At 36.0% G+C, this 26,189-nt stretch overlaps 1 long non-coding RNA gene across 2 annotated transcripts in view; it reads left to right on the top strand.

Annotated features, from left to right (window-relative positions):
* Positions 1-345: 345 nt before the first annotated feature.
* Positions 346-26,189, top strand: part of LOC105862338 (uncharacterized) — a 344,304-nt gene continuing 318,460 nt past the window's right edge. For both annotated transcript variants that reach the window (XR_012918561.1, XR_012918562.1), the window contains exon 1: positions 346-5,312. This is a non-coding gene — a long non-coding RNA (uncharacterized LOC105862338). The remainder of the gene's footprint in view (positions 5,313-26,189) is intronic.

Raw genomic sequence — 26,189 nt, forward strand, 5'->3', positions numbered from 1 at the left:
CCAAAATGTTTGTACCCCTATAATATTCTGAATTTTAAAAAACCCCGTAAATTAGCTGGAAAAGAAAGAAAGAAAACACTCATTGTGTTATTTCAGTCTTTTAGCTTTGCTAATGTTTATTTTATTGGCTCAGCAGATTGTCTATCCTACAGAAATGTTCCATGTGTATTTGATAACTGTATATATTCTGATGTAGGGTACAGTTTCATATATGTATATATCTTTTCATATTTAATGTTAGTGTTGATATATTTGAATATATATCTGCTGTTTTACTTTTTGTTTTCTATATGTCTTATGTTTTTTATTCCTTATTTTGCCTTTGCTCTTTTCTTTTGCATTAAGTCAATATTTACCATGTGATATTTTAATTTGTGTAATGATTTTTCTCTATATTCTTTTTTCAGTTTTATTTTGTGATTGATGTATAATAATTGTACCTGCTAATTATCATGATTTTATTATTATGTAATGTATGCATGTATGGAAACATAACATTGAACCCCTATATTCTTTCAATAGAATAGCTGTTATATAGCTTTATTCTTACTTTCTCCCTTTTTGTGCTATGAATGTTATATTTACTGTATCTCAATGGTTGGAAACTCAATACTATGTTCTTATAGTTATTTCTTTATATGATTAAGATTTTTAAATAAGCTGAAAGAATAAATAGAGCAATTATATACTTTTTAAAAAAAGAAATGTTCTGGAGATAGTGATGATTGCACAGCCCTATGAATATACTAAAAACCACCAATTATCTATTTTAAAAGGTTGAATTTTGAATTTTATGGCATGTCAATTGTATCTCAATTTTTTAAAATTAAAAAAACCCCTCAAACTCTAAAAAAACAAAACATGAAATGGATCCCAGGGGTACCAAATCTTACTTAATAACATTTAATATACATTTGCTTTCCAAGGTTTGGGAGATTTCTGTTCTGTACCTTTATCTGATTGGTATTTTGGAACCAGCATCAAACTACTTTACCCACTGTACTTTTGTGATACATTTTATCACAAACAGTATAAGTTTACAGTGCTAAAAAGTTGGAAGTCATTTCCTAACCACACATCAAAGTGATGATGATACCAGTGCATTGCCACTCCTTTCTCAAATATTTCCTCACTCATAAAGCTGACAATTAGCGAAGCAAAGCCAAGCAGGATTTTCATAGTCCAGTCTTTGTCTCAGAAAGAATCTGTGCCTTTTTTTTTACACCCATTCAAACTATTTTGAGATTTTATATGCCTAGACTCAATCATAAAATTGAATTCAGATATAACCTTTTGCTGTATGTGGAGCTAATGAAATCACCCCAAAGGTCATTTACTTAAGCAATAAGCACTTCAAATTGATCATGATCAGTTAAACTATCAACTCCAGATAACGATTTTTTCTCTTTTTCTTTTGGTACTTACTCGAATACCAGAATTAGAAGATCAGTTTGTCCCTAGTGTTTAATATCCAATTTTCTACCAATCGCAACACAAGGCATGCTGTGTTAGATTTATGATACTCTTAAAATGAGTTTTATTTTACAAGTCAGGGTACAATCACCAATTTTGTTGACATATTATTACGAGCTATTTAAAACCTTAGATAAAAGCCAAAAAGGAGATAAATCTGTATATCTCACATCTAATAATTAGATATTGTGGGAAAATTTGAAATACATAAGGATATGAATGTAGGCATATGTATGAAAATAAAGGACGTTATTTCAAATTCAACATTTTTAGCTCGGTTTTCAAAATCAATTTTTATTCATCTCTCTGATAACATTTGGTAAGTCAGACTGTGTGCAATAATGTTACATATCATTTTAACTCAATCAAATGAAAATAATGTCAGTAAACTTGGAGAACCAAATTTACATACTCTTATATGTATTCTAATTTCTTTAAAAAATTTCTAAGAATTATGTGTTAGAAGTTTAGCATTATAGTTAAAAGTTTGATTTTAGATAACTCTAAGAATATTATAATTATCACATAAATATGTGCCAACATCTCATCTTTGTTTTTTATTTGGAAGCTTAATTGTGGGTCAGTTTCTAGCATATAGCCCCTTCTCTAGAATATGAGGAGGGAAGATAAAGAGTGGACATTGAAATCATCAGTTATGTGACCTAGTCAGTAGCCCTGGCAAAGCAGCTGATGGTTGCTGAGGTTGAAAAGAATTATTGAAATGAGATTTTGGGACTTTGGATTTAATTTTTTTTCTGCTATAAACTCCATTCAAATGCATCAAGTAGCATCTTCTACTGGGAACAGAGATCAGAAGAGGAAACTAAAGTTAAGTAGATGACGGTGCCTCCCCACAGAACCTTAAAGTAAGTGGTGCCTACTTACTTCTCAAATACATGATTTATAGAACCATCTACTGTCTTTCACCAAGAATTATTTTTATTTCTCAAAAAGCCTTTGTTTTGTATTTTAAGGTTTTCATTTTAGCTGAATATTTATATTATCAGTATAATGATGATATTGTTTTGGTATTTTTTCTTGCGTCATTCAGACAGCTTATTTTATATCCCACATCTAATATGAGCAAATCCAGTTGGCTTTACCCTCCAAGTATGTCCTGAATCCCACCATTTCTCATCACTTTATCTCGACCACATGTTCCAAGTCATCACGCCTCTCACTTGGACCACAGCAAGAGTTCCTAACAGATCTCCCTGCTTTCACTCTGGTCCCTGATGGTCTGCTTTGCACAAAACAGTAAATCTTTCAAAATTTAAATTAGATTATGTCATTAGATTAGTCCCTCCAATGACTTCCCCATCACACTTAGAACAAAATGCTAAGTCCTCACCCTTTGCCCATCAGGCTCTGCATGATCTGGCTTCTGTCTTTCTCCTCATGCTCTGCCATGTTCCCCTTTGCAGCTGTTGAACACACAGGCAGCCTTTCTCCTCCTGGCCTTTCCTCCTGTGATCACGTCCACCTGGGAGGCTTTGCCTCAAGTACATATGGTTTGTGCCTTCACTTTATCTAGGTCTCCACTCCAATATCAGCTCTTCAGGAAAGCTCTCTCAGACCATCCTATCTCCAATAGGTCTAACCCTCTCTGTTGCTCTACCCTCTGACCCTATTTTCTTCACAGCACTTACTGCTATCTAAAATAATATTACTGGTTAATTGATTCATTCGTTAACTCTCTGGCTACCCCAATATGTCTGACTGCCCCAGAATGTGAGCTCATAAAAGTCCAGGACTTTGCTTTCTTTCTTCTTCTTTTTTTAAAAAAACTGTTCTATATCTGGGAAGTGGAACTAGTGCCTAGAACACAGAAACACTTGATAAAACTTGATTTAAATGGTGGATTATTTGAGGAATTAATTTTCTTTTTAATATGATGTGATATAAGTAAACCTAATTTTTCCTCCCAGTAATCCCAAGACCTTGTTTCTTTCTATTATAATGATGGAAACGTCATCATTGTAATAGTAATATTTAATATACATTTGCTTCCCAAGGTTTGAGAGGTTTGGGAGATTTCTGTTCCCTTTATCTGATTGGTATTTTGGAACCAGCATCACACTACTTTAACCATTGTATTTTTGTGATATATTTTGTAACAGACAGTGTAAGTTCCTTCCTCAACATTCTTTTCAAATTCTTGCTTAGTCTTGCCTATTCTTCTTGCTTAGTTTTGACAGATGGTTATGAGAATGACCAATTCAAAAAAGTTGTATTTTAACTGGAATTGTGTTGCAGCTATAAATTAGTTCGGAAATAGTTTGCATTGTTAAAATAACTATGAATCTTTTAATTCAAGAGAAGTATGTGTTGTCATTTATTCAAGTCTTTTTTTTTTTCTGGCTCAATAAAACTTTGTTGTTTTCTTCATTTCTGCACATTGCTTATTAGAATTATTCTTAGGTATTTTATATTTAATATATCAGATATAAGTGACTTCCAATTGAGATTTAGCTTATTTTAAGTGATATCTTCCCAGTGAGTCCCACCTGGTTTCTCTTTGGGCTGTGCAACTGAAGATTTGAGTTTATGTCAGATTAATGATTCCAAACAGGAATTTCCTTCTTAAAAATAACTCTTGATTTTGCTATTTATAGATTTAATAAACATAAAATTGTATATTTCTACAATTTTTACATCATGGTCATTTGTGTTTCTGTCCCTGTCACTCCCTAGCCCCTTTATCACAGTAACTAACAGAGAACTTGTCATTGTATTTATATAAAAATTGCTTGTCAGTTGAACATTTTATTAACCATGTGCTCAGAAAAATAGCATGAAAATAAGCTCAAATAATTACAAGTCACTTAAAATCAATTCTTGAAGAACAAAACAACAACAAAAAACCCAACTTGTTTCTTTTCCAAATAAACAGAAAGAATTTTCTATATTGCATCTAGCAAGGCAACAACTCATTGCTTTTCTTTTTTTTTTAAAAAGATTAATCTAAGTGGTGAAAGGTAAAACTAAAATAAAATCACTAGACCATGAATTATAGAAAAGCATAATAGATACAAAAATAATTCAGAACTATGCATCATGCCCCTTCCCTTATCATATGTACATTTTAGAGGCTTAGTTTATATAAATGCCAAAACTGTGTAATGTAAGTCAGAAATAACCAATACTTTGGCACTACAAATTCCGTTTTGTTTATTTGTGAAATTTCTGGACATAGCAAATGTTCCTTTTAATATTATCTGCTGCAGCTGCTTTTTCATGTTCAAGTACTATGCTATTCTTAGCGTCAGTACAAGACACTGATGTCAGATAGTGTGCTGGGGAAGGCTAGGGACCCCCAAAATACAACTTATCTTCATTAATCACTCTAAATCGGTAGTTCTGGATGAAATATTTAGAGTGTGTTATCATAGAATAACCTAAGATGACCACTCGCACATTCCGTTTGTATTATAGAAACTGTCTATGACGCCTACTTAGTGACGATTTTATGCCCCCAGTGAGGATTGTCTTTGAATAAAGTTATGTCATACTGGCTGGGGTGGAGCGTCAACAACCCTGCGGTGCTTTTTGAAACAAGACTCAGTTCGAGTTTCTGGAAGCTGCTAATTTATTTTATTTTTTATGCAATCTCTTACTTTATTTGCTTAGCGTATCCCTCTGCTCTCCTTGGTGATGTTAACGATTTATACGAACTGTCACTTTGACAACTGATTTTAAAAGGCCCACGGAAAAGGACCTCCATTTTTGAGGCGGGGTGGCGGTGGGAGGGGCGAAGACGCCGGAGCCGCGCAGCCGCAGTGAACGCCGCGAGAGCCACGTGTGGGGTCGGCGGCACGCTTGTCTGTGAGAATTTGAGGGTAGGTGGCTTTAAATTAAATATTAACATTTTAAAAAATGAAGTCTGGGCTGGTTGTCACTGCACAGAGGAGACCTAAATTGGGCTGTAGCACCGAGGTCCCCAGCTCCACTGGCAGAGACACTGCGTCGCTGAGACAGGGCGGTGGGCTTGCAACTTCATTTTCCTCTGACATATTTTGTTGGCTGATTAATAGGCTGACACTAATTTAGGTCTCAGAAGGCAGGAGTGTTCTGCAACAGGGTAGAGAAGGAACGGGGGAGGAGAAGAGAGGGAATAACAGAATGTGGGATGTCTCGGAATTTGGGCCTAGGGAAACCCAGGCATATTTTAAAGACCTCACCCGCTGGCAAATGGAGAATGAAAAAGCCAGTGCCTTAAACAATTAATTTTTCTAATCATGCAATCTAAATTGTCACACTTAAGTATCTCAGTGTTGACCTGTTTAGACAATATGCCTTAATCCACAGGGGAGTAGTTTCAGTAGATCATGTTTAAGTTAGCTAATTAATATCAAAAGCAGTGTGGAATTGACTAACAGGTAATTTAATCAAAAGATAATTAAAACTATTGAAATTTATAAATTATTATTTAATTAATATTAGTTAATATTATAATTTTCGAAGTCTGAATTATGCTGATTAAAGGGTTCTCTCATAAATACCACTGAAAATTAATTACAAATTAATATAATCTGCTGAAACATCCTCTTAATGGACTTCCAGCTATTCTTGACTTTTGCAATAAATAAACATCAGACCCCATACGGCATCCCATCTTTCTGAATGTGTTAGGCATTCTGGAAATATCGACACCTTTAACTCCCTGGATTTCTAAGGGAATCCACACATACCGTAACACCTTTAGTAGCAGTGAGGTTGACACCTTGGTTGGCATGGGAGGCAGAGGGCAGTGTGGTGGATGAGCGCTCTGAGGGTGGAGCTCAACCAGCCTGTTGGGCTGCTCATTGTGCCATTCTCATCTGTTTTAGAGAAGCTTCCAGAAGATACGTGGGTAGTCTATTCGATGTAGTTTCCATGGCTGTGCAGAAGCTTTTTAATGTGATGAGGTCCCATTTATTTATTTTTGTTGATGCTGTGATTTCTTTGGGGTGTCTTCTTCATAAATTCTTTGCCTAGGCCAATGTCTGTAAGAGTTTTTCCTACATTTTTTTCTAGAATTCTTATTGTTTCATGCCTTATGTTTAAGTCCGTTATCCACCATGAGTTGATTTTTGTGAGCAGTGAGAGTTGTCGATCCTGTTCCAGTCTTCTACATGTAGCTATCCAATTTTCCCAGAACCATTTATTGAATAAGGTTTGTTTTCCCCACTGTATGTTTTTGTTTGCTTTGTCAAAAATCAGATGGGTGGGAGGGTAGAAGTGACAGTTCTAATATGGAACGTGGCCATTGGTCTTTTCCTTCTGTCTGTCTTTTGCTGCAATCCTTGCCTGTGGATAAATTCATTAGGAACAATGTGAAAGGATTTAGGTGAGTGTATTTGGGGTGCCTGTGAAAATCAGACCTTGTAAAAGAAACCAACACCTCAAGATACAGCGTTCTATTTGCAGAGAATGTAGAGATATAAAGAAGTCAGGGGTGGGAGTGAGGAATAGATATTTTCACCCCTCTTATCTACCATAGGAAAACAAGCTGACAACACATCCAGAGATAATATTCTTCATATATATTAGGGAATTGGCAATATATCCATATTGGAAGTGGGCAAATACCTCAAGAGCCTTGGAACACTGTAGAGATATCTCTATTGCAGCTTCTCTTGGTATTTAATTTTGGACCGTAAAGGGAACTGGAAAGAGGAAATGGAAACCAGAAAGCTGAGCCAAAGGGAACTCTCTTTGGCCATTGAAGATTTGTGCTATTAACCTTTCCTAATAAACTGAAGATGTAGAGCTTCCCCCTCCTCCCACCCCAGTGTATAGCATCTAGCACTTTGGCAGTTGCCCTGTAAATATAAAATGACCTTGCTGCCTATATTTATGAGGCAGTTAGATGCTGAATAGGATGTCATATAACCTAATACTACATATAGAAGCCTCTGCTGAAATGTATATGCAGTAAAGGCAGATTTACAGCTGCCTTGAGTTTCCCTTGAATTTCCAAGATTTATCTGAGCTTAAGGTCTCAACATTAGTTTCATGCCGCCAGAGCATTTTTCAGAATTCATGCTAGAGAGGGATCTTGGGACTAGTGCAGAATTTCCTTTGATGAACATATGCTTTTGGTCTTTTGTTTTCTCTGGAGGCTGTGACTGCAATTGAGGGTTATGGTCTTCATTTTATTTTAGTCATTTACTGTGGGCCACTATCAAAAATGCTTTTTCTTAATTGGAGCATTTTGGGAAAACTAATGAAGGAAAAATCTTGTCCCTTAAAAATTGAATCACAGCTGTAGTAGTAGATAAGACTGACATATTCAGTTCTTAGAAAGAGGCAATCAATGTTGAATGCATCAGGTGAGTTCATTTCTCGAGCTGGGCTTTAATAGCTTATAAAGAAGATTGATTAAGTTCTTGTCTGATAGATCAATAGTGGAATGAAACTGAGCTTCCCTCCTTAAATGTGGATTCCCTATATGCTTAGAGGCACAGAAAAGGCAAACACTGTGCCTTGCCTTTCTTCTCCAACTTGTTATTAATGGCAGTTATTATAAACAGGCACAATATTTGTAAGTTACCTGGATTGCTTTATTGTATATTTAACATTTGAGAAAGTTCATTAATTCATCCAGCAAATAAGTCTATTTCTTTCTGCTGCTATGAACAATTCTGGTCTAGATGAGGAAAAAAGTGAAAATTTAGGGAAACTTTGTTGGTTTAAAGCTTGAGATTCCAAATTTGTTATTTATGCTCTTCTGAGTAGCAGGAATGAGTTTATGAATGTATGAAATTTTTGGTTTCATATGTTTGTGTTGTATTTTTGATGTGGAATAGATTTTTTTGTTAAACTAAATTCATTTTATTATATTATTATAAAATGCATATGCATAATTTATTACGTATATACTCTATTCATTTAATTTAATTCAATTTACATACTTATATTCAGATTTTTTCATTTGTCTTTTTTTCTCTCTTTCTTTAACCTCATGGACTCAATCATGGCTGTTAACATTAAACTGTGAAACATGATTAGTTAGATAATTATTAGAAGTTTTCAGTAATGATTAACTTGCATTTATTTATAGAATATTTTTAAATGCACTATTTCTAATTGGTCTTATAAATTAGATAGGCCTTTTTCACTTTTTAAACTAATCCTTTACCATTTACATGTAAATAAATTCTTTAACGACTTCCTGGTACCCTAAGAATAAAGAACAAAAGCCTTTTCTAGCCCCTTGTATGGCTTTGTGTACTCTGACATTATTATAATATTTCAGCTTCCAGTTACATGACTTCCTACTCACTGCTTTTTTTCTTTACTACTATGTGACTATGAATTTTTTTTTTTTTTCTGCAGTGAACTCTTTACTTCTATAATCCTTACCCCTTTTACCTGATTACCTCTTACTTAACCTTAACAGCTCTTTCTTCACTTCCCCTGGAAAGCCTGGGGAAGGGGAGTACATCATGCTCTTTTATGGTCTCACATGACACCTTTACCCTAGTGTGTATAATGCCTGTATTGGTTTAATTAGTTGATCAATGTCTATGAAGATAGGGGCTAAGCTTGTTTTTGCTCACCTCTGCAGTACAATAATAAGTAGAGTAATAATAAATAGAGTTCCTGGTTCCTAGTAGATGCTCAAGAAGGTTTACTAAGGTACCACCTGGAATTGTCCTTTTGCTTTAATTGGCCCTTTTCCATCCTTAAAGGGAATAAGAATCATAGGATTTGATACAGACCAATATTGATGATTGATAAATATATAAGTTTTCTCCTTTCTTAGTGAGAGTTGGGAAGGTTTTTATGGGGTGGGAGGATATGTGGAGAAGTAGAGATGATGGTGACAAAAATGGTTGTGCTTGAATACTCACAGTAGAGGACCAAGAGAAGGAAATCATAGGATTGTGAGAGTAAATACAGTGCTTTCCTCTGTGGCTTTATTGAAGAAAAAGTCTGTGATTAATGTCAAAGTGAGATTAAAATACTGTCAGATAGCATTGGAAATAATTCTGTTTTTAGGGGAGATTAATGGGCCATGGAGAGTAAAAGGGTGTTTCAGAGAGGTTGTTCTCCCCTTCTCACATTTGAATACCCTTCTGGGTACAGAAGGAAGAACAGAATGGAATTTATCAAAAGAACAGACACAACATATACTGTTGGATGGTATTGCAACCATGGATTATTCTAAGGTTAAAAGTGGTACGATAGGAATACAAGAAGTTTTCTAAGTAGGAGAAACTATTCTTTTTACCATCTTTACATCATCTCTTTTTACGGGTTTTTCATCTCCTATTAACTTTTCTTTCTTTTTAAATTGCAAACCAAAATGATAAAACAATACTTTTGATAGTGTTTCTTAACTTTCAGAAGCTGTGATGAGAACATGTCTACAAAGTTGAGTGTTTGGAGCCTGCATTGTTTCTAGCCCTTTATCTTTTTTTTTTTAATGATGAGGGCAGCCTTTTTGACTACATTATGCCCTGATATGTTTTCAAAAAAGAAACATTTTAAACTTTCAGAAATATTATTTAAAATAAAAGGTATTATAGCTATTATTTAAAATTAAATTAAAATGATCATTATGAACTAAAATTGATAGCTTGGAAAGAAATATTTTACAATAAAGGCCTTTATATGCTGCAATAAGAGCAAACATGCAAATTTTAATTATTATTCTTAATGATTTTTTTAAAGTAGCATAAGTATGATAATATGACAGGGAAATCTTTGGGTTTGGCTCTTTTCAGGGTCTCAATGGTTGGATAGCTATAGTAGTGTTTGCCTTTAGAATTTTGTCTTATTAAATGACTTTTGAGACAAAGATTATTAGTCTGATCTGTACAGCATAAGGTTTATATTACTAATGTCTTTTTTAAACCATTTTAGATATTATAAATTTCTGATTAAAAAAGCTCAAATAAAACATCAACTCTGTAGAGAGATACCTTTGCACCCCATTTTAGAATATATGGATAGAAAAGAAATATAAGGAAGAATATTTTGTAATTTTGTAGATGATTTTTATTTCTGTTTCACTTGAGCAATTTATTGTCATGTTTTAATGAGTATGAATTAAAAAATGAATAGTGATTACAGTCTATCTTAGGGTTAGGATTTTGTGATCACTGTCTTATATTTTCATTTTCTCTACTTAAAGAGCTTTGTTAAAATAATAAAGATATAAATTGACTCCTTTGACAACTGCGTGTATTCTGCATGAATGTTTCTCAAGTTTATCTGAGATAATAATCCCTTTTTATTATAAACATTTTGTAACTCTGCTTACTGTCCTGAGATGAAATTCATATTTAATGTAACTTACACACATAAATATTTTAAAAACTTAACATAATTCCATAATTGTTATGTAAAAGAGAAGAAAAAGGAACATGATTTATAATAAAATAATATATATCTCAGGATGTGAATACTTGGCAGGACTAGACCAGAAGATGGAACAAAGTTGGCAGAGGTTTGCCTGTCTGTGTGCTTGCCACGACTGTGACCATTGCTGGTAGAACTGTGATGTATTGGCTCTTCACCAGGTGAAGTGAATTACCAAATGATGAATAATTCTTGGTAAATTTACAACAAAACAGTATATAATCTTCCCTTGGTTGCTTGGTAGTTGCAGTTCCAGAAAATTCAGTTTATGTTGAACTTGTGGCAAAATTAACTTTTTTTAACTTTTAAAAAAAAGATTTTGTGTTTAATATATAAAATGGAGTTCTAACCTAGGCCAAAATAATTATAAATAGATTTTTCAACTATATGACTGTTTTTCAAGACAACAGAAAATTATTGAAGATGTAGGTCAGGTTTTTGTTGTACCTGAGATTGATTCACTTATAAGACACGTACCATCCCTGTCCACTCCCCACTAAATGCCAAAAAGACCCTCTCCATCATTGTAACAACCAAAAGTGGTTCTTTATTTTCCAGAAAGGCACTAGTGTTTTCCATTGAGAACCATGTGATTACCAGTGAATATTGCTGTAAAAGGAGATGGTGGTCCCTACTCCAAGCTAGGTATCATTGATTCTTTTGTGTTTGGGTTCAGTTACAGTAATTAAATAGGCTGAAATCATGTAAATGTAAACTATCTTTATCAAAAGATAAATTTTGGACTTTAAGGTACCTGAAATTATAACAAATCTTCTAATGATGAGCATGTAGCCATTTGTAGATTAAGAATGTTTAGAAGAAAATTTATTTTTATTGGGAATGATATCAAAAAAAGTTCCTCAAAATTTAGCTAAGAAATTGTCATGACTTCAACCAAAGGCCATGCAGTAAAAGTGAACTGAGGTGAATAGGGGACTAAGACAAAATGTACAGGGCTTGTGTTTGGGGAGAAAGCCAGATGTAGTGTGGTGTAAGTTGGGTTCCCCAGGATACAAACTCTGTTCTGAGACAGTGTTTTGTGTGTAGAATGTTTATAAGGGATCCCTGGGGCTCAACAGCTGTGCAGGTCAAGACTGGGCAGAAGGAGAAGTCAAGCTGTGATATAGGCTTAGTATCCACTTTGGATATCCACTTTGGGCTCTAGACCAAGGACAGCCTCTCAGAGTTTGACGAGGAGATCCAGATATTTATGGTCTCAGTGATCAGTCAATGTGGGCTGCTCCAAGATGGGGTGTGAACTTGAGCAAGTCCCCTCTTTGGAACCGAGCTGATCCCTGAAAAGGCTGACAGATGAGGACTGTCTATTGCCAGCATGTCCAGCAGCTAGGACAACAGGTCCTTTATTGAAGGGGAATATCATAGTATAAATATCATAGTATTTACCACATAGCTCTGGGCACCCGTCCAACTGGAATCCAGAAATTGGGGTTGGCCAGGATATCTGTGGGATTCAGCCTTTGGATGGGAGGCTGTGACAGGAAGAACCTCTGGCATAGGTCACATTAATAGCAGTATGTACAATTATCATTATTACAGAAGAATCCAGCTCTCCTGAAAAAGAGAGAATGAGTAGAGAAGAAGAGTTCAGGTATCAGAAGCAGAATATTGGTCAGAGAACCAAGTCAAGGGCTCCAGGCAAATTAGCTGGAGTTCAGGTAGGGCTTCAGCCCCAGTGGAAAAAAGAGAGACTGAGGAGTCAGTATACCCTCTGGAAACTGAGGGAGAGGACAGCCATATGGCCTGGACAGAGATGATGGGTTTGAGGAAATAGGCTGCACATCAGAGGGAACACCCTAGGGACCGTGACCAGAGGGAGGGATTTAGGTTCCAACACCCTATGTCTGAGTCAGGACTGGCTCAAAGGTTGATCAATGCTGGGCTCTCTGAAGATGTTCATTACTGTGGATTGTGTCAGGTGAAATGGACAGCAGCTGAGAGAAAGGAGAAACCCGTTATAATGTGGACGCATATAAACCATGGGATTCATCGTGGTTTGAAGAAACAAGTTTGATTGTGGTTTTAGGCCTAGCATACTTTTTGTCTGGACCATTTTTAGAGGAAAAGCCAAATAGCTCTCATTTCAGACTAACGCTATCTGAGATCTGGGTCTCATAAAGAGAGATCACTGTGGAAAAGGAAGGCAAAAGACCAAATTCCAATTTTAATGTTTCTTTTTTTGGTGGGCGCACAGTCCAGTTCCTCTGTCTAGATTTTAAGGTCCTGCACAGTTTCATTCCACCCCCTTGTCCTGCCTTCCACCCTGGCCCGTTTGGTGACACGTGCTCCTTCTCTCCAGGACGGCCTCCTTTGCAGCTTCCCAGCCCTTCCCTGCGACCCGCTCATGTCTTTAAGGCTCACTTCAGATCACACCTTCTCTGTGGAGGTGACAAGAACTGCTCTCCTGTGATTATGCTGTCAAAGCTTAATTGTTCTTGACTTCATGAATGCTTGTTTTATCTTCCCAGCTGAATAGATCCCAATCCTCTGGAAAGAAAGGATCATGTCTGAAGTTTCTTTTGTATCCTCCACGGTGCTCAGCAAAGAGCCAGCCACCCCGGGGTGAGCGTAGGGTGGGGAGTGCTGGGCCAACAGTTAGAAATTGATGGTTGACTTGGCCCAAGAATGTGAAGTCCAATTCACATTCCTGAATTAACAGACATAGTCTTGTTTTTACAATTCTCTTCATAAGATCTCATGTTTTCTTATATCTGATGATAATGAAAATGTCTCAACCTCAAACTTGTGAAAATATGAATTTCTATCAGCATAATTTTCCTTCCTCTTTTAATGAATAAGTTTTATGCTACAGTAAAAATTTTAGATCTCTCTGGAAATTAACTTCTGTTTTATTCCAAGGTGGCAATACCATCTATTCATCTCTTTGAGAGAAGTGTGCCCTGTCATCTCTCCTATGGTCATGACCCAAAGGGTACTAGGTGGTAGCTATGGGGCAATATTAATTATTCTCAGGAATGTGTTTCTGTGGTAGCATCTGAAGTTCAGGAATAAGAGGACATCTTTTGCTCATGACATCTTGTCTCATCTGTGTTATTTAATTAGAGATAACCTCATATTATTAAGGACTGCTTCTCTTGGATTAGGTGCTATTTCTTTTCTCAAAGCTTAGTCTCATAAACTCCCTATAGTCTACCAATATCATTTCCTTTTCAATAGTCCCCAACCTTTTTGGCACCAGGGGCTATTTTCATGAAAGACAATTTTCCCACAGACTGGGGACGGTGAGGATGGTTTTAGGATGATTCAAGTACATCACATTTATTGTGCACTTTATTTCTATTATTATTACATTGTAATATATCATGAAATAATTATACAACTCACCATAGGTTGGGGACCCCTGCTTGTGATACTTCAACAATATGAAGATTATATTCAGCTCTCCTGGTTAACTCATTAATCTTAAGCAAACCAGTAATTTAAAAATCTTTGTTATAAATACTTCAAGTCTGAAAAAAGGAGCTTGTTTTTAATTCAATAAACTTGTTTAAAAATAGCTTCCTTTTAAAGTTGTTAAGAAAAAAAATTATTCATGGTAATTGTTAAAGATGGTAAGGCACATTGTATTCAATGTGGGGGGCATTGAGATAGGTATAGAGACCCCTGCAATGGAGTCTTTCAGTCGGGCAGAGAGATTAGGCTTAGTTCCAAATACAACAAGGACAAGTGACGATTTATAGCCAAGGAGCAAGGGGGAGGGGGACAGTGTATGGAAAATTACTAAGAGGACAGACACATCAGGAGTAGGAGAGATTCTTGGTAGAGCAACTCAACAGAATTCTTGCTGAAGGCAGGCCAGGGTGATAAGATATCCAGGGTGGTGAGATGTCAAGGGTGGGGGATTTTCCCTACACTGACTTGCTCAAACTGGATTTTCCAAGGACACAGGAAAACCCAAGATTGGGCGCAGTTCAGCAGAAGGCTCAGAGGAGCCTGGTTAAAGTTAGGTTAAGGAGAAAGTTTTTGTCACACATAATCCTTTACATTTCACATTAGTCACTAATCATGATTGTGTTACATATATGGGTTTGCGTATATATGTAATCACAATTGCCTGGCACTTCATGACCTTTTGGTAAGTGGGAGCTGGTAGATAACTCCAGATGCAATACTTTTTCCACTACCTGTGATGATCTTTCATTAATGGAATTTGAAGAGTTCCCTAATTATATATGTATATGCATGTAATTTATATTATCTCAATAAAATTTTTAAACAGTGCTTATTATTTATTAAACAAATATTTCTGAAGTACCCATGATGTGTCGCTTACTTAGGTACTAGAAATACAGAAGAGAAGAAATAAAAATCCCTGCTTTACACTGTAGTGAGGGATATAGACAGTAACTTATGTTTGATAAGAGAAGATACACAATAAGGACAATAAAGCTGAAGAGGGGGATATGAAATATCAGAATTTTTTTTTTAAGTTTAGTTTATTTTGCTAAAATTTTAGTTAGGCAGGTTATGGAAAAAGAGGGTGACTCTCCTACAAACACCTGAGAAAGGAGAGGAGCGAGCATTCCAGGCAGAGGGAGAGGCAAGTGTTAAAGACCTTGAGGCAGAAGGGGAGTGTGGCTGAAGCCGAGGTGGGATTAGGGAGGCAACTAGTCATAGATGAGGTTGGAGAGGTCAGGGAGAGCCTGATCCGACAGGAATCATCTTGAAAGCTGTTGTGAGGATTTAGTGAGATGGAAGCCACCACAAGGTTTAGAGCAGTATTATGAGACAGTTTTTATTATTATGCCCATTTTACAGATAGGGAGACTGTATAGAGCTCTTATTTAAAAACAAAAACAAAACACCTGGAAAAACACTCTCATACTGGAGTCATTAACAATATAATCCCATTGTATTTTTCTAGGGAGAGAAAATAGCAAGGAGATCACTTCATTTGGTGGATTTTTATTTAGGGAACTCTTCAAATTCCATTAATGAAAGACCATCAAGGGTAGTGGAAAAGTATTATATCTAGAGTTATTTGTTAGCTCCCACTTACGAGAAGCTAACTAAGTGCCAAGCATTGTGATAACACCTTTATGTGCATTGTCTAATTTAATTCTCACAACATCCCTATCGATTAGGTACTAGTATTTCAGAGGTATAAATGTATAGAATTAACAAACTGTGGATTAAATAATTTAAATAACTTTCCCAAAATCCTACCACTAATAAGGGTAGAAACCCTTATTTAAGCATACAAGAAGATGTACAGTGGCTTCTGATATCAAATCGCACATTCTTCTTCCTAAAAAGAAGATTAAAAGCCTAATCCTATAATCACTGTGGCCAAGGGAGGAGTTTTGACAGACTGCTGGAGCCTTTCCGTGTGTCCCGTGTGTTCTGGACTACTTCCACCCGGATAGAGCTAGGCATCTCTTTGTTTCAGGGCTTTTATTGCTGAGTGCTTAGGTTTTTATTTTGTACCTGCTTAAAGGTGGACTGTAAATATTAAAAGACAAGGGGATGGGTATATACATACATGACGAGTGCAATGCACACCAACTGGGGGATGGACACGCTTGAAGCTCTGACTCGAGGGGGAGGGGGGCAAGGGCAATATACATAACCGTAACATTTGCACCCCCATAATATGCTGGAAAAAAAAAACATAAATAGAAAAATAAAAGACAGCTTTTGGTGGGGTGGGCTAGGTGGCTTACACCTGTAATCCTAGCACTCTGGGAGGAGGCAGGAGGACTGCTTGAGCTCAGGAGTCTGAGACCAACATGAGCAAGAGCAAGATCCCATCTCTACAAAAAAAAAAAAAAATAGAAAAATTAACTGGGCGTGGTAGTGTGCACCTGGAATTACAGCTACTCAGGAGGCTGAGGCAGGAGGATTGCTTGAGCCCAGGAGTTTGAGGTTGCTGTGAACTAGGCTAACGCCACTATACTATACCCAGGGCGACAAAGTGAGAGACTCTGTCTCCAAAAAAAAAAAAAAATTTCCCTTTCTTCCTTCTCTGTTTTCCTCTACCTTTTCTTCTCCTCAGGACCACCTGCATTTCCCCTTCCCTCTTCTGTCAATAATGGTAATGGCCCCTATGTATTAATACTCTTTCATGACTTTCTCACATTCATAAATAAACATATTTCCTTTGCTTTACAAAAATAAGATCATGTTATGTAGACTTCTCTGCATGTTGTCACTTGACACTGGGAAAAACCCCTCTAAATCAGCTGGTATTCAACCATTTTCCTATTGAAGGCATTTTCTTTGTTTCCAACTCTTTGCTTCAGTAAACATACTTGAGCATATAATCTTGCCTATTGATGCTTTCATTTTTGAGGTTGTTTCCCAGAAATAGGATTGCTAGGACTAGAGTATACATAGCTTTAATTTTATAGATATCTCTGGATTACTTTCAGAAAATCCTGTAAAAATTTACATTTGTAGCAGCTAGTTGTTGAATGTAATCATTCTCTTGAAGCCTCACCAGCAGTAGTTACTTCTCTTTTTAATTTTTTCTGATCTGATGGACATAAAATATCTCATGGTATTCTAATTTGCATTTTTCTATCTGCTGGGGGGGGGTTTAATATCTTATTATAAGTTTATTGGCCGTTAGGATTAGTTTATGAGAGGTCTATGAGGATGCTTTGTACATCTATTGGATGGTATATTGTCTTTTTTAAAAATTGAGGTGAAAGTCACATAACATAAAACTAACCGTTCTAAAGTGAACAGTTCAGTGGTGTTTAGTACATTCATAATGTGCAACCACACTTCTGTCTGATTCCAAAATATTTTTAACAGCCCCAAAGGAAATCCTGTACCTTATTAGTTATTCCCCAGCCCTTCTCTCCTAGCCCTCTGCTTTCTGTCACTGTGGATTTACCTCTTCTGAGTATTTCACATAAATGGAATTATACAACCTGTGGCCTTTTGTATCTGGCTTCTTTCACTTAGCGTAATGTTTTCAGTGTTCATTGATGTGGTTAGTGTATCTTTTTGTTATCAATTTGAAAGCTATTTGTAGATTGTAGATTTTAAAACTTTTATGTCATTTGGATCATACAGTTTTCCTTAATATGGTATCTGCCAATGGATTTTGTTGATAGAATTATTTGTCATATAAAAGACTATAATATTTACACATTCAGATAGATCTATTTTTAACCTTGGAGTTGAACCTTCAGTCTTCTAAAGTTTCTTCTAATATTTTTGTTAGTTTAGGTTTACATTTAAATTTTTAAGCAAATTAGAATCTTAGCATATGGTATTTCTTTTCTCTCAGAAGGATAGCCACTAGTTTTGTTGCTATATTCTTAATAAATTATCCTTTCTTCACTCAATTGAAATTGAACCGTTTTATATATTAAATTTTTGCTATTGCCTCTTTCTGGTTTCTCTAGTATGCCACTGATCTTTCTGGTTATTCCTATGCCAATACCACACTGTTTTAATTACAATGGTTTTGTACTGTTCTTAATTTTTATCCATTAATTTTTTGTGAGTTTATATTAACAAAATTAATTTTTTAATTGTAGACAAGAAAAATTACTCATTTGTAACAATTTCTGAGTGTAAAAGCAATACATTTGAGAACTCATTCTGGAATAAGTGGTTAGATAATATTCTCATATTTATATTGCTAAATCTGTAAGTTTTAATCCTGATTAACAAGAAAATATTGCTGATTGCTATTTGAATGGGCTCTTCTTTAGGGAAAATATAGAGATAAGCCTCTTCCTATCAAGTCTTATATAAATCATGAGAGTTTCGTACTTGGATCCAGAATCACTGCATTAATCTGTGGGTGTGTTTGAATGCAAAGTACGGGGCGATACACGAGCTTTCTTGGGTGAAGCTGCGTGTAATCTGCTTATTAGCTGTCCCTTGCAGAGCCCATCACTATGCATGCCTTTTTGCTCCTTGATTACTAAAGACGACTGAACTCTTTATTCCTGAAACATTTTTAGGCAACCATTGTATACCCATTACTGGGTAAGACCAAGAAAAGAAGACCTTACTTGTTCCAGCTTTGAAAAAGAAAGATAATTTTTACTTCACAGAAAGAAGACACAATCTCTACCCTTGAGAAAATCACAGCACAGTTGGAGAAATATAAATATTTATAATTATATCTAAATACATCTTCAAATCAACATTTATACACACTTATATACACATATCACAGTACTAACTTACATTTGTAGAGCATAGCTCTTTATAGTTTAGAAAATGTTTTTTCATAAAAATTGTTTTATGAGGCTGTACCTACAACATTATGAACAATGTCCAGTAGCTGTTTGTACCTCCAATTACCGATGCTCAAAATAACATTTTTAGGGTGAGCGAGGTCAAGAGCCATACAGAAAAGATGTTTAGTTCCTGCTGCTCTTTACCAAGGGTCATTTTTCAGTAGAGTGATCATCCTTTCCTCTAATACCTAACCTATGGAACATCTTTTTTACCCAGGAGTGGGGCTGTCCAACAGTTTGGTGGGCATTTACACTTTGTAGTATGAATTGTTCTTGGGGCTGGAGATCAATTAGAAAACAAGACCGACACGGTCCCTGCTGTGATGGAGAGTGTGTGTGTGTGTGTGTGCGTGCCCATGCAGGCTAGGGAGGAGGGGGCATGCAGGGAAGAGGAGGCAGGGAGCATAGACATTTGAACAAATAATTAGGATTGTGATAATCATACAGCAGACTGCTATGTGTGACATATAATTATTGACCTGACCTGGGTGGATGTCAACAAGTGAACTTTCTAAGGAAGTGGTTGTTGAGTATGTGATTGTTTGGGGGGACGAGCACTGAAGAAGAGAGACAACTTTAAGGCAGGAAGGAGAATAGAACATTGAAGGATCTGGAAATAGGTGGGAAAGGCTAGGATAGGAATAGCAAAATTGGACTGAAACAAAGGCAGAAAGTGAGTCGGGGCCACGTTATGCAAGACTTGTAGGGCAGCGGGAAGATACTGGAAGTTATCCTTGGACTAGTGTGACAAGTTTAGGAGAGACATAGTTACGTTGGAGGGCTGTGCCTAGTTCAGAATAGGGCATAAGAAGAGAGACCAGTTAGAGGCTTGTTGATAGAATTGAGGTGAGAAATGAGGGTGATTTGGATTTGAAGATTGGTAGTAGAGATGGAGAAAAACTAACAGATTTGAGAAGCATTTGTAAATAGAATTCGCAGATATTGGAAATTGTTTCATTGTGGGGAGATGTCACCAATGTCTCCCAAGCTTTTGACTTGGGCTTGGGGAGATTACTTAGAATGATAATTGGATCAAAAGGTCTTGAAAATTATTTTTGTTCTTTCTTCATTGATGCAAAAGCCCCCCAAAAAAATACCTTGTAGGAATTAAAGACATAATGACATACCAAACATTTGCTTTAACTAAAGAAGGCTGCAGTTGTACAGAGCTGAAGTGAATATGATACACTATCAATAATAAAACCGAGGTCTTGCCCTCTATAAAAGTTAAAATAATTATTTACACTTTCATATTCACTCATGTTATTTATTATTTTCTATTTAAAACCATTATTTTTTATTGCAAAAGAGGCATAATTTTACTCTCAGCCTATAAATCTTAGTATAACTTATCTATATCTGTTAAGCATAGAAAGTCATTTTTGTGCCTTTAATAAGTGTAGTAATTCATATTGGCTAATGGTATAACTATGATAATTAGCATAATGTAGTTGTATTAACCACTGCCTTATTACAACAATTTTAAATATTGTTATTTTTTCCTGGTGGAGCAGAACATATGATTATCTATGAGTTTTTTTTACTAAGTATATTTAAAAAAAAAACCCAGAAAACTTTTGTTTGCTTTATTTCTCTTCTGGTTCAATCCAGTCAGTAAAACTTTACATGTAGTTTGGCAATTATAATTGCTATTGGTTGAAATTGGATACTCTGTGCTTTTTTTCCTGGTCCTAGATTTATTTGGGTTTTCTTCCTATATTTCTTACTTCCAGGCTAGTATGTGCAGTTTTTCATGGCAAAGGAGAAATTTAGTACATTTTGCTGAATCATTGACTTATTTTTCAGCTACATTATGGTAGATAGTTGTAGAGAAGAGGGTTTGATGTTAATGATTAAAGTTATAAGTAGAAATACAGTAAATTCTGTTATCTGGAATGACTGAAAATGCCTTTTTTTAAACTAAATACTTGTGTGTGTATTCCATATATAAGTATAGATGATTAAGTTTCCAATAATTATAGCCAAATTAACTTCCCCTAAAAGTAAAACCAAATTTAATTGTACATTGACTTTTGAGGAATCAGAAAGTGCCTCAGGATTTTCCAAGGCCTCAGGCATGTTGCAGCGGGGAGCTTGCCATTATTCTAGGCTCCCGTGTGCTCTATCAAGTTGCAAAAGTTCTGAGTAATAGCACATTTTGAGTATTCGGAAAAGATAGCTTCGCTCAGTATGTCAAATCTTCATTATCTATTTGCAAGATAGGCTAAACTTTTCGAGTTTTTAAATAAAAGCATATTCTAAAGGCATAAAATAAAGTTTTAAGGCTAGCAAGGAAGACCAGGTCTAGGAGGTGAAGTAGATAGTTGAAATAATTAAAATGCAAAGTTTAAAATTTATATTTTATGTAAAAGCCTAATAACTTCCATCCTAACTCACCAGAAGCATTAATTAAGTGGACTTGTTTTTCAGCACTGGACTTTCTCACCTTAGTGTTGAAGTCAGTTCAGGTTCAACTCAGTCTTGTAGTCTTTCTGTTGTCCCAGGTGATCACCAATGATCATGATAATCGGGATACCTTTCAAGGTTGAAAATTATGAAAAAAAGTATTATGTTAAATTTATTATACCTAATTTAACCAGAAAACTTATTAAGTAAATACCTTGTTTATTTCCAATTTTGATAGTGTTATTTTATTTGGAGAATTTGGTCAAAGTAACAAACACAGGAGCAAAATGCATTTGTTTCAACAGCGTATGAAATTCTGAAGGATATGATACCTTTTTCCTTTTTAATTATCCAGAGGCAAATTATAGTCCTCTTCTCTTGGACTTGTGAAACTCAACTAACATGGGTATTACAAGGGCCAATAGCAAAGGTACTCACAGCATTACTCCTTAGATGCTAATTGTGTCAATCTATGTGACTTCTTAATGACTTTTTTTGTAATTGTGCACGATTTTAGGTAGGTCAAATAATTGCATCCATTTTCTTTATTCTGTTTATCTCCCTGAAGCTGCTTAATGAAAGGTCAATACCAGTGCTATTAACAGCAAGAAATGAGGCCATACATGTGAAACACCTTTGGAAACTGTAAAGTGCTTCACAGATATGTAATAATGAGAACAATGATAATATGGGTGTTTGAACAAGGCTGATGGCTGAATATTCCCTAAGCACTGACAGGGAACCAGGGAAACAACTTTCCTGGAGGAGACTTTACAGTGCTTTAGCTCCTGCATTAATTTGAATCTACTCATATGCTCTGCTGAGATCTTACACGTTGTTTGGCCCATTTCACTCTCTAATGACAGGTATGGTGCATTTTGATGGAGAACTTGCCAAACATGTCAGATTTCAGACCAACAAGTAGCCTGCCGTCCTTGTCTCTGAAACATCCTTTCAACATGTTGATTTCATTTATTTCACTCCCTTCTACAAGGCCCAATTTCAGGCTCATTCTTTCAGAAAGCCTTTTTCACTATTCTGACATGAAGGGCCATTGCTTCTGTTGCTGTTAATATTTGAGCTCTTATTTTGACAACAGATTTATTACCAATGTTGTGACATCTCTCTCCTTTTCCTTTCTGGAATCCTTACTCAGGCCTACATATTTTCAAGTAAATTTCATGTGTGTTTGCTTTACATTTCCTTTCATATCCTCAACCTCTCGAGGTCTAAAACCATAACCTTATATCTCTTTGGATGCATCCCAGTGCCTAGGATCCAAGAAAATATATGATCAGTTCAGTTTTTGTTGATTTAATTTTGATCACCGAAGATATATTCAGAGCATTTCTTGTACTTAGAAAATATATTTTATTATTAAAAAAAACAAACAAGCTTACTTTTCCTAAAAAGGGTTGTGTGTGTTATGGACAAAGGAAAGACACAAAAGATTTTTTTCTGCATTTCTATCTGTGGTCAATTCTGTATGAGACTTCACAGTAGACTCAATACAGGATTCACAAATGATGACTTAATAAAATTTCTGTGCGGATTAGATTAGCTCTGTTCATGTGTTAGTTATGTGTGTGGGTCCTCCAATACCCAAACTTTGTCCTTGACCCATAATCACATCCCAGACCACTGGTTCTCAAAGTGTGGACCCCAGACCAACAGATACAGCATCACCTGAGACTTACTAGAAATGCAGATTTGGGGTTTCAAACCTGGAATCAGAAACTCTAAGTATAAAGCTGAGCAATTCGTTTGGCAAGCCTTCTAGGTGATTCTGACATCTGCTACCCTATACCTTGCTAATAACAATAACTCTACTGATTCTGTCATCTCAGTTTCAAGCTCTCCAACCATTATTTTTTATCTTTCCAGTTCCTCTGCCTTCCTTCTAGTATTTCAGATTCCCCCCAAGATTGATATATCATCTTCACTTCTTGTCATCATCCCCCTTTTATCCTCATTACTCCTATTCTAATTAGATTCTGTGGTACATGATTATTATCATTAAGTTCCATGCCCCCTTTCTCTTCATCTTAAGTGGACAAATTCCCACATTGGTTAGCTCAGCCCTCCACTCCTGCACCTTCATAGCTGAGTGTTTCTGGAGAAAAACTTACAACTATGCTAGTAGTCCTACTTTAACATTAAGCTCAGCTGGACCCTGGTGCTACCTAGAAATCCCAGTATATTTCCTTGGTCTAGTCACTCTCAAATTCCTTTAGAAAAGTATTTTCACATTCTGCCTTTTCTACTGCTTCTGTGGATAAGCTACCCAAACCCTTCAGAAGGCCAGCCTGGAGCTCCTATGCTGGGTTCTATCTCCTCTCTCCTATTCAGCAATATTTTTCCAACAATTCTCTTTTCTCTCTCCTTGCACCATCATTTGTTTCTTCTCCATTTGGTCACTCCCAGCAGCAAAATAAATATGCTGTAATGTCAACTATTATTAAAAAACAATTCGCTTACCTACAAATGCCCTGCCACCTACTTCTGCATTTCTTTGTTTTTGAAACTCGGTTCTCTCTAGTCATTTTCTCCCAATATTTTCACTTGAAACTACTTTAGTCAGATATTTCCATTGTTTCTCCAAAACAATTCTTGTCACCGTGACTGATAAACTCCAGGTTCCTAAATCCAATGACTAATTCTCAGGCTTGAGAATTCCAACACGACCTGTGTGTGGTAACTGACCTAGTTAACCAGCTCCCTGCTTCTGGAAATACTGTTGCAATTGACTTTCAGGACATTTCTCTCTCCTTGGTTATCACCTTCTCTCTAGCCATTTGCTGGTTCATCCTCATCTTCCTGACTTCAAGATATGGAACTATTTCCAGGGTCAGTCTTTAGCCCTCATCACTTCTTTATCTATGATCACTTCCTAGGCGACACCATCCAGTGGCATTCATGGGTTTATATACCATTTAAAAGCTGATAACTCTCAAACCTATGTCTTCCTCCTGCACCACTCCTCTGAACTATTTACTTACTTTCATGTCTCCACTCGAATGCCTAATAAGTCCCAGTAATTTATCAAGTTCTAAACTAAAATGCAGATTTTTCTACCCTGCCCACCAAACCTGTAGTCTTTCACACTTTAGGTAAAAGCAACTGCATTCTTCCATTTGTTTAACCCAAACACTGTGTGGTCATCTTTGCCCAACCCATTTGTTCTTTCTCAGCCTATATCCAACCCATAGCCAGACCTGTCAGTGCTGCCTCCAGTTTACATCCTGCATATGACAACTTCTTACTTTTACTTCTATCCACCTGGTCCATGCCACCCTTATTTCTTACCTGAATTGTCGTAAGAGCTTCCTAATTTGTCTCCCTGTTTTTGCCCTTTTCTCTTCCCTCTTAGATGCTGTCCTCAACCTGGCAAATCTGGATGGTCCCATTCAAACGTAAATTGCATCATGTTACTTCTCTGCTCAAAGCCCTCCCCAAACTTCCAGTCTTACCAGAGTAAAATCACGTTCCTTATTGTGGCCACAGGGCCTTCTGTGATCTTGTGCCTCTACCTTGCTGACCTCAGTGTCTTCCACTCTTCCCTCTTACCTACCCTGCTGTAGCCACACTGGCACCGAGGCTGGCTCTCCATAAGGAAACCCAAGCCTGCTTCAGGACTTTGAATGCTCTTCCCAGAGATATCTGCATCACCTTGTTCTCTCATTTACTTAAGTGAATATCCTATTTAAAGGAGTAATATCCTACAAACACTCGCTTTCTCTTTTACCCCAGCTTATTATTCTGTACGTCACTTACCACCACCTGACATATTATTTAGGTGAACCACATGAATTTGTAGATAATGACCATTTTTGTCCTACAAAAACTGCTAGTGCATAGAGTTCAAGCTAATTCATATTTCTTGTTAATTCGTAAGCTCTCTGGAAGAAGAGAGTTTGTCTATTTTGTTCACTTTTGTACCCCAGCTCATTGAACAATGTTTGGCACATAACAAATACTCAGTAGATATCTATAGGATGAACTAAATGAATGAGTCAGCAATATTTATAAGGTATGTACAATGTGCTATTCATGTTTCATTCCATATATTCAATCTCTTTTCCATTTTATCTCTATATACAAAAATGAGTCACCATGTTTTGCAACCAGTGACTAAATTAGTATGCAGTTGGAGTGATTCAAGGGGAACAGAGTAACTATTTGAAACAGGAATGTAATATAAATTTATATCTATTACATTATATCTAAGTATTTGCATATATATAATGTTTATTTCACTAAGTTTGCTTTATTTGAACTAAGATCACTAATATGAATTTTTGGTTTTTATGTCCTGAGCACATTTCATCTGAAAGTTTGTGATAGACATGCTAGCAGGGCAAAACCAGGATGGCATTAAAGTGTTGTTTGAAATAATTGACAAAATGATATTTCTCTTCAGATAAATTGAGATAAAATTTGAAATGAAAGGCTTTGGGATTATGGAAGGTATTAGTAGTGGGAACAAATTCTTTCTTTTAATTTTGTAGTTAAGAATATGTGTTGAAAACCAAGGTTGGTTGGAAGGAACTTGAAATGCTTTAGCAATGAAGTTCAGCCACAAAACTTAAGTCTGGGTCTATGACATGGGGCACATTCTCACCAGTCATAATTTTAGGTAGATATGCAAAACTGTGATTAGGAACATTCAAATGTAATCTGGGGGAAAATAATTAGGAATCACATTTTTAAAAA

The sequence above is a fragment of the Microcebus murinus genome, chromosome 3 (genome assembly GCF_040939455.1).
Source record: "Microcebus murinus isolate Inina chromosome 3, M.murinus_Inina_mat1.0, whole genome shotgun sequence".
NCBI classification, from domain to species: domain Eukaryota; kingdom Metazoa; phylum Chordata; class Mammalia; order Primates; family Cheirogaleidae; genus Microcebus; species Microcebus murinus.